This window comes from Plectropomus leopardus, chromosome 17 (assembly GCF_026936395.1).
Source record: "Plectropomus leopardus strain MGB_pleo_1.0 chromosome 17, ASM2693639v1, whole genome shotgun sequence".
NCBI classification, from domain to species: domain Eukaryota; kingdom Metazoa; phylum Chordata; class Actinopteri; order Perciformes; family Serranidae; genus Plectropomus; species Plectropomus leopardus.
In genome coordinates, this window is record NC_142192.1 from 16,999,993 (window position 1) to 17,017,014 (window position 17,022).

At 39.4% G+C, this 17,022-nt stretch overlaps 1 long non-coding RNA gene across 3 annotated transcripts in view; it reads left to right on the forward strand.

Annotated features, from left to right (window-relative positions):
• The window catches only part of LOC121957490 (uncharacterized), a 217,358-nt gene that overhangs the window by 98,110 nt on the left and 102,226 nt on the right, over positions 1-17,022 (forward strand). Inside the window, exon 6 of one of the 3 annotated variants that reach the window (XR_006106784.2) lies at positions 8,606-9,798. The exons of the other annotated variants lie outside the window; for them this stretch is intronic. This is a non-coding gene — a long non-coding RNA (uncharacterized LOC121957490). Of the gene's footprint in view, positions 1-8,605; positions 9,799-17,022 lie in introns of those variants that run through there. 3 annotated transcript variants of the gene reach the window in all.

The window sequence follows — 17,022 nt, forward strand, 5'->3', positions numbered from 1 at the left end:
TTTTATTATTATTATTAATAATAATAAAAATACTTAGAAATTACTATATTTATTTAGCACCTTCAATACAAGAAATGCAGCACAAAGAGCTCGACAATAAGGGATTTACATGAACTGAGTTCTTCACATAAAAATAGACAAAATGAACATAAATTAGGCCACTGAGGCAGTTCAGCATAAAAGGATATTTAAATATAATTGTAAACAAAAAAAATACTCAGCTAAATATTAAAAAAAACATAAAATATGAAATCATAAATTTATGTAAAATACAACTAATTAAAAGAATTGCAGCAGTGCAAAAGGATGAAAAGAAAGCGTTTCAGGCTTGTATCACAATTGTAACAGCTGATTAAAGGCTAAGGTGAAGAGATAAGTTAGTAAGCTTTCTTATTAAAGTATTTGTGAATTCTCTGTTATCTACATGTAGTTTGTTTCATAGGTTTGGAGTGTAAATGACAAAGCCTGTATCTTCAATTTTCTCCAACAAACCTCCAAAACACCAGGGGCCTCATGTACAAAGACTTGCGTGGATTTCCTACTGAAACATGGCGTACGCTCAAATCCAGAAAACGTCGTACGCACAAAAAAATCCTGATGCATGAATCTGGGCGCGCATGAATCCAAGCACATTCCTTTGTACATCCCAATCAGCGTGGAATTGAGCGCACATGTTGGAGTACCCGACCACTCCTGTCCACGCCCCCATTTAAATACGCATAAATCATATTTAAATAAGCCCTGCACCTGAGATTCCCTCTCTGCACGATCAGAAAATAAGAAACAAAAGATGAGTAAGACGGATTTTAAGCTTCCATTCATTAAGTTTATACACTTACACGGATCACACACTATTGTTGCAAATTAGTGCAGAAGTGCGCCGGGGAGAAGGTGAGGCAGATAAGTCTTGACGCACGGGGTTATTAACATGAGTACGTTGCGCACAGTGACAAATAGGGGCTTGTTAGAAAGATCTGAAACTGTAGTTTAACCAGCAAAACACAGCAAGTCACTAACTCTAACCGCTGTAATGATGCGGTGAAGACGGGATATGATTTGGGGGCGCACATGCTCAATGCGCATCACAGGGACTAATATTAGGACAATTACACGACAAATTTATTTACCAAGAAGCCACCCATCGCGCACAGTGCCAGCTTGTAGTCTGTTCCCAACCATGCTGTTACTCAGAATGCGTGAATCGTGCGTTGAACCAGGCGACCTCGCCACAATGTTGGTTAACTGCATTTGCGCATCACATATGATCTGTACATTGATGGAATGAAAGTGTTTCCTGTTCACGTATACAAATTCATCATGTGACGGCGCTTTTATAGCAATGTGTGTGCAGTCGATAGCTCCGATTACATTAGGAAAACCGGCTCTCGCTGCAAATTGCGCTTTAATGTTGACCTGTTCAGCTGCATGGTATGGGAATTTGATATATCTGGCTGACATGCGGATAATTCCGTCCCATACGGCTGGCATGGCTCGGCTGAGGGTCGACCGGCACAGTCCCGATCGGTCGGCCAGCTCCTTCTGGAATGCCCCGGTTGCCAGGAACCCCAGTGTGGTCAGCACCTGTATGGGCACAGGCAGCGCATGGCTCCTGGCTGTGTTGCGCTCCAAGGCCGGCCGCAGCTCTGCGCACAGTTCCACGAGGATTGCCCTCGGGAACCTAAAGCGGCTGATGAGCCAGTCGTCATCGTGTGCCAGTACATCGTCTCTGTCTCGAAACACACGCTCTCTTCTAATTGCACCATTTGCAATGTCCTCTAATGCTGCTAAAGCTGCCATTGTTTTCAGCGGTACTTTTTGCACCACTTTGCGCACGCTTTTATATCCACTCATGTAATTGGAGACACGTATGTTTGTGTGTGTGTGTGTTAATTGTTCACTGGTGTTAATTGTTTATGTGTCTCTGATGTGCACATCATTAAGTCATCATTCAGAGGACGGATTGGTTACACGTGTTTATTTTATGTTTCCCAGGATCACCTCTGAGTGTCGCCAAAGTATCAACGGCTGTAGAAAGCGTCGTCGCCAGCTATGAAGTTGGCGTGAGGCACCGCACATTTCCACGGTCATTTCACTCTTGATACATCTGAACTTTGCCGTGAGAAAGAGCGTACGCCACGTTTTTGTGCGTACGCACCCTTTGTACATGAGGCCCCAGGAGCCGATGATCCCAATAGTTTTGAATGCAAATAGCTAACAAGGGAGGTAGCAGTGTAGCTTGGTCCTAGCCCATTTAGGGCATGGTTTATGAGAGGGAGAACCCTGAAGTCAATTCTTGTTAAAACACAGTGCAGAGCAACTGATGTGCTTTCTCCTCCTGTGTCTGTTTAATAGCCTGTCTTAAAATGATTTAATTGTATTTATGCATTCAAGTTTGTATTTTTAAACAGTTTTATTTACTTTCATATAATGTATAATGTAAAATGATATAATGCAACGTGATGCGATGCAGTGTGGTACAACGAGGTGTGATACTTTTCGACACAATATTATTGGAGCACTTAAGTGATGATTCAGTATCATTGCAATATTAGCTATACTCAGCTATAAATTATGTTCTCAGAGAAAAACTTTGTCAACATCAGTTTTATTTGATGAGATGCATGTCAACTCAATCATTTTCATTGCAGCACAATGTACCTAGTGGACTGAAAAAGTTCATTTTATAATTCTGCTTAGCTGCCAAAAGTAAAATTTTTATTTGCAATATAAATAAGTTTTTAGAATAAAAAAGTCAACACTTGGCATCCGTGTATCAATAAGATGTTGCCATGCAAAAATATCGCCATTCCATGTGTTGATTTTTCACAACACCCTCCAAACTCTTCAGGTACTGAATTTTCATTAGAGCCCCATGCAGAATGTTTCAAGTGGAGAAAGCCAAAACTTGAAAGGCCTCCCATGCCTAGTTACGGTTGCTAAGCTGTGATTGTTGATTGAATTGTGAAGGTAGAGTGAGACAGAGAGTGTGTTTTTGTACTTGGACGAAAAGAGAACAATAATCAGAGCTATGATGCTGTCAGTCACATTTACAAGGAAGAGAGAGAGAAACAGATGAGCAAAGTTACATCAATTGCTTTTTATGGATTTAAAATGAAACCTTATCTGAGGTTTAGTGCGCAGTCCCTCCTTTGTTGGCCACTTTTTGTTTTTTTAATGGCTCTGTACCTCCACTTTTCTCTTTTTCTCCAGCCTTAATTCTTATTGACCTGCTGGTTATTGCTCACTGCCACTCATCTCTGTCACAGCAGTACTATTAGGGAGCAAAAGAAACTGACTGTGGGGCTTTTTTCCCCCTCTGCTACAATCTAATTTCAGCATTACAGACACACATACACACACACACATGCAGTCTCTTACACAGGTGCATGGAAACTTTTTCTACTCGTAACACGTACTAAAAATCCCCCAGAGTGGCAAATGTTATCTAGAGAAATTGGTCATTATGAACATGGACATGATATTATAAAAGGTATCCTGATGCTCAGGGGGAAAGAGAGAAATCATTAGTAAATACAAAAATGTTCATGACATCTGGACACCCAGGCTAAATGATATGCTTATGCCATTAACTACAGCAGTAGTCATTTATTGCGTTGTCCCCATTTAACAGAAATTGCATTTATTTTCCTAACAACCCATAACCGTGCAAGACTCATTTATGTATCCCCTGTGTTGCCGATGACAGGATGTAACAGTCACGTAAACACACCTGTCATGCTGCATCTTCCTGATGTGTTTGTTAGCTGCACTGTGACCTTGAGGCAACAGCAGTCATTGAATATCAGATCTTCAGTGTGGCAAGATGCAGAGACAATTAGCCGCGGAGAGAACACATTACATGGCATAATTTAGATTGTGTCATCTTTTTGTGCTTATTTGAATAAAAGACACAGTGGGTATTCCAGTGATGATGATGCTTTGATTTCACATCACAAAATATGAAACCCTTAAAGAGAGGCTCATTTTATAAGTTAAGATAAAAATGTGCAACTGTGAGGTATTGTTTTCGAGTCTTCCAATTTCACCAATTCACAAATACATTTCTGTAAATGTGTTTTATGTCATTTCATTTTAAAGCATTCTTCAAACTGCCAGGAATATAATTAATACCATAATAGATACCAGTCACATGTATAACACTTAATTGAGGAATGGAGCTTAAGATGCTGGAGACCCCAGAAAACAGTATTTACTGTCCTGATTGCCTCACTGACTCAGCTGAATAATTGCTGGTCTTTAACCGATGCCAAACCTGATATTTACCCTGAACTTTCATTGAATCCTAAATCCAATCCTGAGATTAACTCAAGCCTAATGTACCTTAAATATACTCACATATCTCAGTGCAAAATAGATTTACATTCCAAGGTAGTACAAAATAATCATGGATGGATTACTAAAATACTACAAATTGCAGGCCCATGTGTCCAGAGTGTCAGTGAACTAAACGGGACACAAAATGACCAAAGAACACAAAAGTATTCCTCCCAGAGAAACAAAATAACTAAATGCAAGGGATGCAAAAGAACTACAAAAAGAAACACACTGACCAAAAAAAACCACTGATATACCTGAAAGGGACACAAAATGTTTTCAAAAAGGCACACATAACTAAAAAGAGATGCAAAGAAACTACCACAGAAGAAGAATCAAATACAAATAGAAACCAAAAGATAAAAAAGTCACAAAAATAACTGAAAAAGTCACAAAATAACTTCAAAAAGACACAAAATGACCACAAAGAGATGCAAAGAAACAACAGAGACACAAATCAACTACAAAAAGAAACAATACTTAAAAAAGACACAAACTGACTTTAAAGAGACACAAAACAGAAGGACACACACAGTTGCTACCAAGAGACACAAACCATAAAAGATGTTGTTTATTACAAAGTGACACACAACAATAATAGAAAAAAAGTCAGCACAGTGTCTGTGCTTCTGGCTCTTTAGGGGACATAACCCATGTGGCCTAGATCCAGAACTCCTGGTTCACAAATGATGACTAATGGTGCTTCAGAAAGAAAGGTAAAACTTGTCCTGTTTAAAAGGAGAAAAAAAAGAAAATTGTGTTTATTTTTAACGGCCTGCACCGGCCCAAAGGTAGCCCATAGTGCTACTAACTGGAGCCGATTTTCATTCGAAATTGGCCCATGTCCATATAACCGAATACTTACTACATCTGGCAGCCACACATGAGCCAAAGCTGGCTTCTATTTGGCTTTCCAGTTTCAAAACACAGCCAAGTGTGCTGCCACTCAGCTGGAATCATCCCGACGAGGCTGCCAACTTTTAAAAGTAGGATGGCACTGCCTCTCAGTGATCATGTGTGGATATTAGACAAAGTTTACTGATAGACAAGTCAGTTTCAAGTAATGAAATAAATGATCAAGTGATTCAAAACCTTTTAATGTGGTCAGTCAAAATGTTCCCATCGGACGACTCAGATGAGTTTAGCTTAGATCTTTTTTTTTTTTTTTTACTTTTTAACATCTTATCAGTCGCTGCTAGATCAGTAACTGATTGATCACAAATCTAATCTCTGAGAGCCTCCTTGAATTTGAAACACTTGAATTCACACATGCATCTGCAACACATTTGCATGCAAATACACATAACATAGACTGAATCCAATGTGGGGGTGCATCATATCTGTTTACACTAGTTAAATATTGATGTTCCAAATCTGTCAGTGACGTTGGGCTCAGCCCACCCCCTACCTCATCAGCTTCCCTCCTTACTAATGTATGAACAAATATGATTTATTAATTCCCCCCAGCTCATTCCAGACTCCAATTGTTTCAAAAAGTTTCTGACTATGTAATTTGCCACCCTTGTTTATCAGCCTGGTTTTGCAACTTGCAACACAATGAGGCACAGTGAAGAATGTCGAACGCTGTCATGGGAGAATTCGATAAAATATGCACAAATTACAAAGTGGAGACAATTTTCGTGCTCTTCTCACTCTCCCCCCACACCCCTGCCTTCTCATTTCCCCTTTTCATCTCTTCATAGCTCGCGCTCTTGGTGATAAGTGTGTGTCTGTGCGCCTGACAGTCAGCGAGCATATGGAGGGTGTGTGTGGTCCTGCCAAGCAACGGAGAAATCACAGACAGGACGGCAGCACTGTAGTGCATTAGAGTAATCAGAGGGAAATTATCGCCCTTAAGTAGCTTTTGGACATCTGCAAGGGAGTACACGCATATTGTAAATACGGCGCACGCTCATACAGACAGTGATGCACACACACACACAGGCGAACCAGCATGCTCGGATACCTGACAGCGAGCAGATGGACTTGGCACAACCTGTTTCAGACACCCTTCTCTACTTTAAAAGAGTAATCATAGAGAAATGGAGGAACTAAAAGTTGGCGCTCCCCCAGGCTAGTCTTTTTAATAAGCACAGGAGTAAAGCCTTGTTTGAATGATGAAGGAAAACAAGAAGTCAGATGTTTATGAGCTCGCTTAGAGGTGAAGTCGGTCGCAATTTCCCCACTCGCCATCCTTTGCATGCAGGTGAAACTGATGAGCTTTAAATTTGATAGGTGGGTTTGCATTACGAGGAAATACAGCGATTTTTATTCAGGCCTGCTGTCACCTTAGCTACACAACATGTGGCAGTATCTCTTTGTGGGATGTTGTTGCATATATATTTGCAGATCATATGCTCTGATTCAGATTCATTAAACTCGGCTGGTTTTGCTGCTTCGCAACAGCTTGTGATTCATGTAAACATAGTAATTATTGTTCCACACCAGTCAATGCAGTTTTGACTCAGTGAAAGTACATGAAGCATGAATTTATCTCCAAAAACTCTCACATATGGGTTAGAGCTGTAGAAAAGGTTGTTTCTTTTTAGCCAAACCAGCTTCATGGCACAATGGATGGCAGTGTTAGCTGGTCCACCTTTTAAATTCTGTTTGAAGGATCTCAAAAAGTACTGGATACAGAAATTCATAATACCCGGAGCATGAATCGTAATTACTTTAGCAATCCCTAAACTTTTCATTTAGCGCCACAATCAGGACAAAATTTTCAGTGAAATATCTCCACATTGTGTGTTAAATTGACAGTTCACCACTATGACAGAAACATTTTCCTTTCTACTGAACTACACCCATCAACTGTATCTCATGGTAGCTCACCTTGAGCCACTAAGCTACCTAACATTAAAGCTCAGAGAAGGAAGATGCTGTTAATATTTACATTTAGTGCTTTAGGAGCACAAGCCTCTTGTCTGTGAGTAGATGCATGCTTCCCTCTGCACTGTGATTTGGGTGGGTCAGTCGGGTGTAGTTTGGGAGAAAGAAAATAATTCCAACAGGAAACTGCACACAGCTAGATGTGTGGGTTATCTTGAGTAACCTGGTCATGATTTCTGAACAGAGAGACTTTAGAATTTTTCAAATGTATTTTTGGTGCTTTTAGCACCACAAGCTGAGTGCAATTTAGTGCCATAATATTCGAGAGAAGGCAGACATCTCTGCAGCCCATATCTCTGAGACTCAGCATCTCGCACCAAAAAATGTAGACTGATAAATTGCAGAGTAAGACATGCAGCAAAGGGCCAAGGCTGGAATCGTACCTGCGGCCCCTGTGGCAAGGACACAGCCTCCATAAATGGGACGCCTGCTCTAACCTCTGAGCCAGCATGCGCCAAGACTCTCAGTCTTTTAACCACTAATCATGTAGTCTATAAAATTACCAAAAATTGTGAAAATGTCTAAAGGTCTTCAAATGATTTGTGCTGACAAAGTTAAAGTCAAAAACAAAAAGAAATTCATCTCCAATGATCTTTGACAGGAGAAAGTGGCAAATCCTTACATGTTGTAACTAGCAGATGTTAAACTAAAATTATTAATTATCCAAATTTGAGTTTGCTGAAAGACATTTTCCTATGTTTCTTGGCTAATCGATCGATGATTGTAATGTTTCAGTACTATTAATTCAATATTATAACTTGGTTCCAATTTTAAACTATATATTACTCAATATTAGTCTGATTGAAAGATGTATGGCTCAACCACTAGGTGATACTTAATTTATTGTTGAACATTAAATCTAAACCCAATATGTATTTATTGTATACCCACTGTGCAAGCTGCAATACAAACCATTTCACAGAGGGATGCAACACAAAACGAAGTGTTTCACTCGTGAGAGCTGCAACACAAAGAGAAGATAAGAACACATCAGTCATGTCACAGTAAATGATACTGTAGCTATATTGCACTGCCTCTTTGTTGAACTTTGAAAATCTCTCTCCAGAGGGATTGGCTGTGCTGTGTTTTTCCTTTTTGTACGCGTTCACCTCGTTCGCGGCCTCCTCTTTAGACGATATGGTCAGACGTGTCTTGCACTATAAGCGACTCTCAGAATTGTGCAGCTGTCAAGTCTGTTTTGTTCAGAGGTTTCTCAAAAAAGGAAAAGAAAAAGGAAAGAGAGAATGTGGGGGGTAGAGTGAGTATACATGTGCGCCATCAAACCATAAAGTGTCAGCTTGTGTCTGTAGGAAGCCTGGTGCGAGTTTGATGGGGCCCTTCTCTGCCTGTCCCCTCTCCCCTGGTTCTCATTTCACAGGTGGACGAGCACATTAGTTCCAGCCCTAATCCATCACCATGGATCCCGGCTCACATGTCGGCAATACACACGAACAGACAGATGTGTGCACCCACATCTGTAAGCATAGCAGGACACAAATGCTCATATACACCAGGTCCATGTCAACCAGGGATGCGTGGAAGGTCAATGAAAAAGAAAAATGCTCTAGCGGAGAAGACGAGAAGAGAAGTCACACAAACGCACACAAGCACACACCGATGAATCAGATGTTTATCAGCCTCAGATGTTGGGCTCAACATACATAAAAGTGTCTTATACACTTTATCTCAGACCTGTTTCTGTACTTCACAAGCATTTGCGTTGTTGCACACCGCTCCCCGCCCACTTACAGATCATTCCATGTCACTGGCTGCTGGTGGAGGGTCCTCTTTAAGTACAGGGCACCAGCCCGAGGTGAAATGTTCCATTTTGACATTCATGCAGATCGTCATCTCTGAAAAGCGGCTCAGTAGTGCTGCTGCTATCACGGATGCTGCATTGTTGTGAGGAAATGTCAGCAGGAGCCAGGAATGGGGAAGAAAGGGGAGAGAGAGGAGTGTGACAGAGCATGAACTGTCCTCACGGGTGTTTTGGTTGCTGCTGATTTTACTGCCAGATTTTGTCACCACAGAAATGAGCTGATATTTGGCCTATACAAGTGATGTATGATATATATCCGGGGGGGATAAATTATCACCCAATAATGGTAAGATTATATTATGCATTATTCCGATACTGATTTAATAGCTGATCAATAGCACTGATGATACAAAGCCAAATTGCTTTCATTGACTTAACAAAGGTTGCATCTACGATCCCTGATACAGTGATGGTATAGGTGATGGTATACTCATTTAACCCTTTAGAACCTTGATCAACATCGGTTTTGGCGTGCTACAATTGGATGCATTTCACAAGCATTTAAACCTGAGAAATTTGGCGTGACTCCTCTTGAAATCATTGTAAAAAACAATAAGCAACATGACAATAAATGTCTGAAAATAAGAAAAAAAGTTAAATGTGAGAAGAAAATAACTTGAAAATTAGCTGTGGGGAGATTTTTGGATATTATAAAAAAGAAAGAAGGAAAAAAATATCCGGAAAATTATATTTATTATTCTTATAATTATATATTTAATTTATATAAATATGTTACAGAAATTCACACTTGCTTCAGGTCAGTTGCTTTTCATTTTTTGCTCATATTCAAGTCATTTTCTTGTTACCTTTTACTAGTTTCTTGCTAAATTTGGGGGCCATTTCTTGTTAAGTTGCTCATTGCATTCTTTCCATGTTCCATGATTCCATTTGCCAAGGTTTCAAAGGATGAAATCAGGTGAGGGAGCTGAGAACACAATGAAAAAAAGAATCAACACTGAGAAGAAGAAGAAAAACAAGCACAGCATGTTGTCTAGAGAAGCAAACATGTCAGCAGTGTGGAAGTATTTCACAGTTTCAGTGGAAGATGAATGCGCTGAGGGTTTGATCCCTGATTGTATGACTCCCCACCAGATCAGTAAACTTCCTGCTGCCATTGAACAGGTTAGGACCATCTCTGGAGTGTTAGCAAAGGCTAACACAGCAGCCGCGGCTCACATCCGACACCAAGCCTAAAAATGTTCCCAACAAACTTACACCAAAAAGCCTCGACTCTGTTTTCAACCCCAGTAATAACCACTACCTAACGCTAGCCATGGTATGCTACACTTAGCCCTGTCATCGTGTATATGCAGGCAGATTCCCCCGGTGGAGCTCAAACACCCGCAGCACTAATGTTTGACTATTAGTGTCTCCGTGTCCAGGCAAAAGGGCTTTCTGTATAGAATGTTGACAAATCTGTTTTGATGGATTATGTCGAAGAATTTAATTTCAATTCTGAGGCAAAATGCTTAAAAATCAAAGTATTTTTTTTGATATACTTTCCAAGTCAGAGCAGTGTGTGATGTCATTTAGATTTGGTCTAAGTCAGGGCTGTGGAATATTGAATTAGCCATATTTTCTCAGTACGTCTCAGCTTTTATTACTCTCAGTGGTGCATAAACTAAATGTTATAAACTTCCTTTTCAAATACAAAAATTTGAAATAACTGGTTATCTTATTGGCATCGGCTATGAGAAGCAGGTAATTATTGGTTTATCAGTTGAAAAAAAATTCTATACCATGCGTCCCTTGCCTATATATACCCATACATACTATTTCTGCATGTTTCTCTCCCTCCATTTGTATACCTAAAAGCAAAAGCACTCACTCTACCTAGGGGCATGTGTCCCATTTTTAGTGCTGATGTGCGTTTAACCTCACAATAATGTTATAAACACTCCCTTAACAAAGTATGAAAAAATCCATCCAACTCCTCTAGCTACCTCTGCCATGGGAGCAATTTACTACTTTCTCATCTCAAGGCTATTTGTCTGCATCCACACCACTGGGGTTTTCGTGTATTTGTGTGTGTGTGCTGTATGCAGGACTTCATCCTAATTTGCAGCGTTTAAAAATGGAGATTTGCACAGAGAGAACACTGCTGCCCATGACTCTGGCCCACCTACCACATGCTCCATGCCAACAGACAACCTTCACTGGAACTTAATTAATAAAAGAATGGTGGGGAGTACTGAGGCAGCACCAATTAAAAAGCTTTTATGGCTAGTTCATTTTGTTCACCACAGGTTGTGTTTGCTCTGCAGGGTAGAGTTAGCTGGGAAAAAAAGAGACCCAAGCTGTGTACCTTTACTAAATAAGCTTATTTGTATATCTCTAGTCTTTGGCAAAACGTCGGCAAGACCCTTTTGTGTGACACTGTGTGAGCAACAAAAAGCAGCTGTCTAATGCAGTTCAAAAAAGTTTGTTTGTATAAAAGATGTATGCATCTGCCAGTCACAGCCGAGCAATTCCACTGTTTTATCGCTTTTGTTTCTGATGCCACTGCAGCACAATTTGAGCTTTGCAGCAGCAATGTTTGAACACCTCGCTTGCAAAGAAACCTCTAACCCACACTGTTTAGAATTCAAGTTGAGCCCATTATTTTCTGCGTGTCTGGCTCAGTTTGAGGGAAAAGCTTCCGACGTGTAACATTTGACTAGACGACACATAATTCAGTCATTCATTATGGCCATTTAGTGTAGAGCATTAGCATGACAGCTGACAATGGCTTACTTAAACCTTGCTGCAGATTTTCTCCATGTCACAGCACCCTGTCAAGGATTTTGGCTTTTCAGTCTATCCGGAGCCACTCGGCTGTTTCAACTCAGTGAGACCAACTATACCCTGCAAACATCTCCATCATCCATAGCTCAGAATAAAATGTCCTCTTTCTGTCTTCCAAGACCTACTTAATTAACACTACACTTGTCAGCAGCACTCTGGTCCTTCTCAGAGATGCTCTTCCTCCCTCCCTCCCTCCATGTCGCAGAAAAAAATGGAGTGAAAGGCTTAATATTGTAAAGGCAGGGTATGGGACAGTGGGTTTTTGTCTGATTTCAAATAAATAAAATCTTGGTTTTCAGTCTTCTAAAAGCTCTTAAAAACCACTGAGTTAACCTTTAGCTAGTTCAAAGTAGTTTATAATTGTGCATCATAAGGTGGCATTCAGTGTTTAAATATTTGATAATATGGACGTTCTACATATCATTAGCTTGGTTAGATTATACACTTTTCAGTTGCTCTGTTCAATTAATGAAAACTTTGAGCACCAAAGTATAATTTATTCAGATTTATCAGAATAGTAAAAAAAAAAAATGGAAAAAAATGCTGACTCCCTAACTGAAGCAGTTCTTAAGTCCGAATATGTATCCATTTATTTCTTTCGTCCATATGTGTCCACCAAACAAAACATTCAAAATGTTTTTTCATAAAACATTAATTTGAAATGTGAATATTATCATATGAAGTCCATTGCTAACTGTGTATACCAACTTAATTCAGACAGCACCATATTTCTTGTCCTCCTGCACCATATTATTGGGTATGCCTGTTTTTGTTATCTTGTTGGCTACAAATTAAAATTGTCCCCTAGTTTTTCTGTATATTGTTCACCCATACAGCATGCACTCCCACTTTAAAGGGCCAAGGCCCTCTATCATGTGTCTTGGTCATATATCTTTGTATAAACTTTGAAGACCTTTTTCTCATAATCATGGCTCGGTAAAAGTCATAATGAAATGTTACATATCTTAGTTAGTATTTGGAAGGCAAAAACACCACTGACATCATTAGAAAACAAAAAAATGTCCTCTTTATAACAATAACTGTCTGGGTCCATAACCACATGGAGAGGCATGGCAGGTTATAACAGAGAAATGGTGTCTGCCTTCGTCCCCACTCAAATCGCCCACTGCCTACTATCCATTCTGGCCGTGAATCAAGAAGGGCAGGACAAAGCAACAGTCTGAGTTGGCAATAAAAGTTGCAGATGCGAATTATCTCTGACCTATAATCTGTTACAGTGCTTCAAATGTAACATTTATGTTTTAAACTGTACATGGTCCCTTTGAAGTGACATAAATTAATAAGTAAAAAATAAAAAGAAGTTTATTAAATTGTGTAACATATATTTTAGTGCAAAATATTATTTTTGTGTTTCGATAGACAGTATGTCCTTGCTCTGGTGAAGTGGAAACAGAAAGGGAAGTTTGTAATAAAAAGACTGCAACCTCGAAAGGTGCCACCTTGATTTTTATTTTTAAGTGCCCTATGAGTTTCAAATAAACTTTTTAGTGTATTTTGACACAGAACAAGGACTGTGGATGCCACCAAGGCCAGTAAAGACAGGAGGGATGACTACAGTGAACATTAACTCTTTCAGTGTAGATATGGGCATATGAGTGTGGTTACAAGACAGACTCAAATGCAATGAGCTGTCTTCTGCTGTAATGCAGATATCTTTGAAAATGTTAAACAAAAACTATAACTATTTGTATTAGCTTATTTTGTCCGTTTTTTTTTTTTTAACAAAAGTTTGCTCAATAATTTGGACAACAACTAACTTTTGTAACACTATTATTTCTTAGCAATTTGTTTGCCTAAACTCTAGTTATCATTCAGCCCTGCACTCATTGCATGCCAGCTATTTTCACACTACAGCAATCCAATAAAAATGAATTTCACAGTTAATTGTCATTTCTCACACACAAGGAAATATTTGTAACTAGGAAAAGAGGGTTTATTTCCACCAATTTCAAGCTGTGTGCACATTTGTCCATATAAGATCATATGAAATCACCTTGGTCAGGCTGCTCTTAGTCAGTGTTCTTGACTTATACCTATGAGAGGCACTATAATTCATATATAACCCACCTAATTGTGAGCAAGGAGGCTGTCATGATACCTTTACGCTGCAGACTCCTCGATCATGAAGAGCAAAGGAAGAAGTTGGGTGACGTAGTGCAATAAAAAGAGTGACAAAGTTAAGGTTAGGAGGTGGTCAGGGTGAGTAGACTGTTCAAACAAACACAGGGCTTTAACCCAGAAGACTGGGGTTTGTGTGTTTTGTAAAACCAAAAATCAACATTGAGTTTTTCAGGTTAAATAGGTACATGCATAGGCCATGGAAAATAAACTGGAAATGTTCCTGTTTATGTATGTGTTACTATGCCCAACCATGATTCTTCTTCATAACCATTCGGGGCTCCTTAGCCTTATTTATACTACTTGCCCATGAAATAAGATTTGTTCATTTCAAACATGGTGACTGTCACTGCCCAGATACTTGCATGCATCCTTTATCCTGCCATAGATACATCCAATAAATGGCTTTGAGGGCAGAGACAAAAGTCTTTGACAACAGGGTGTATTTATCTACCTTTTAATAAAAGGCAGAATTGTAGACGTTTTTGCAAGGCCATTAAAAACATGGCAACATGTGGAAGAAAAGCTCTTTTCCCTACCTATTCACTCCATAGCGCCACTTTTAAAATGTTTTCATTGTGTTCTGCAGTCAGTTGTTACTTAAACTAAGCTACACTGTCCCAGTGATCTACAGTGGTACCGCTCTGTTTTGCCTGTATTCACATGGAGAAAATCTGCAGCAAGGTTTAAGTAAGCCATTGTCAGCTGTCATGCTAATGCTCTACACTAAATGGCCACAATGAATGCAGTTTAGGGACAAAAGGCTCTGTCCATGTCATATCACACATTTGTATCTAACGTTGAGCACAAATGAGCCGTTATTATAAGATATCATTCAAACTGTTATATGTGCAGAATTTTTCATAAGATGTCATACAAGCTATTATGTAACAATAAGTTGCTTTGACTTCTGGATCACGGCAGGGCTATGGTGTCTCTGCCTCCCCAGGGCTGCACTGGTACTCTTTTGGATCATGAGAAGGAATAGCAATTAGGTAGCAGGAGTTAAATTTCATTCTTCGATCGGATAAAATGTCACCCAGTACATCTTTGAGAATACCAGTACACGAGGGTCCAATTTTGATACTCTGTGAAAGAAGTTCCAGTGAAGAGTCGTAGATAATTGGCAGTCACTGAAAAAAATGCTTTCATAGTTCACAATAGCAGATTTTTCAGAGTTGGATCCATGGTTGGACTTGGCCTTAATTGATCAATGATTCATCCACATTTTCATTGATGATTTCAGACTTTATGAAATCCTTGTTTTGGTTTATATTAAAAAAAAATAAATAAATAAAATAAATTGTTATTTGCAATGCAAGTCATCTCTTTCAGCCCTTAGATTAAGGTTTAATAGTGTTGATAAATAGAAGCCACCCAATCTTGGCAAACTGTTTTGTTTTGATCATCCGGTAGCAGGGAAATTTAGATTAATTAGCTACAAATGGCAAACTAAATTGAATGAAACACAGCAATCAGATGTTGTGGCTGGTATTTAAAGAGGAGCAGAGGACAAAGTGATGGAATGTGTCTGGGCTTGTTTTAGGCACAAATTGTTTTTTTCACCTTATCCTTTAATGATCATTAATCCATCAGTGCGTTGATCTTTTTTTTTTCATGGCAAGTGACCCATTGTGTATCATTATTCTTTTTGTTAGGGCTAATACTGCATGGCTGGCCAGACGGCTGTCGCAGCTATGTACGTTACCAATTTATTAGGTAATGCAAAAGAATGCAACAGTCCTGCAATAAATCCTACCTTTCTGAATCTTTGTCTTTGGTTTTGACACTGTGACCACATTTATACTTTGTATTTTTATGCAATTTTATCAGATGTCATTATCTCATTGATGATATTGCTAATTCTTACTTTGGTTTATTTTGTTGCAGTCACTCTTCTTATGCTAGGTATTGAATCGCAGCCACAAAAAGTAATAACGGAAGAAAGTGATCTGCATGCTAAGCTGCCACTTCAACATAGTATCCGATGCGTTGGAGAATGTTATAAGTTATGTTACCTGTCAAGCGATACAAATGCCATCTCTTAGGCTGTTCTGAAACCCACTTGCTGCTGCTTATTGTTGGATCAAGGTTTATTCTCCGGTGTGTGCTCTCACTGAAACATCTAAATTCAATGAGGCCATTGTATTTAAGTGTTATTAGTAACACCTGTGCTTTTTTCTAAAAGTCACAACGTCTTCAGTGAGAAATACCTTTGAGTCATTCTGTTTTTGTGACGTAGAAAAATCTGTTTTAAAAAAATCTGTTTACAATTTTATAGCAGTATTTTGTAGCTATGGACGTTGAGTACTCAAGTACTCAATTTGGACGTCGGTATTCATGTAATGTTCGCTGCCCAACTTGGACATGTTTTCATGTCTTTATTTTATTTTACTTTTTTTACAATTTAAAATGGGCAAAAACTTATTTTATTGTTGCTCTCTCCATGTATCAGAAGACTGCTGCTGCAGGAGTGTGAGCTCTGCACCTGAAAACAGTTGTAAACGTTTCGCTTGCCCACTTGTGTGCGCACACACACACACACACACACACACACACACACACACACACAGTCACAAAAGGCTATGTTTTAGTCTTATGTAGCTAACATGTCATAATGGTTATTAACGCTTCAATGACACAGTTAAGCCGTTTCAGTGTTGGTGTGACTTATTTAGAGCCATTAATTAAACAGCTCAGTGTCAAATATTAACTGTTGCTGCTGCGTTAGCTTGTGCAAACCACATTGAACTGACTGGGAGAGCACGGCTCCGGACGAGCTAATGTTAAAATGAATGGGGAGACCAGAGGGTGGGTTACGGTTCAGCAACGACACTTTCCCACCAGTGAATTTGCATTTCTTAAGACAGCTAAGGCATGAGCCCCACTCTGCCTCTGATTGGCATACCTAGACATTCTTACCCTAATCCTAATCAATCTCACTCTTTTTGCTTAAACCCAACCGATCCAACCAAGGAGACACAAAAGTACCAGTCAGTCAGAGTGAGAGTAGGGTGGGTCATGCCTTTGCCATTGTAGAAAATGCAAATTAG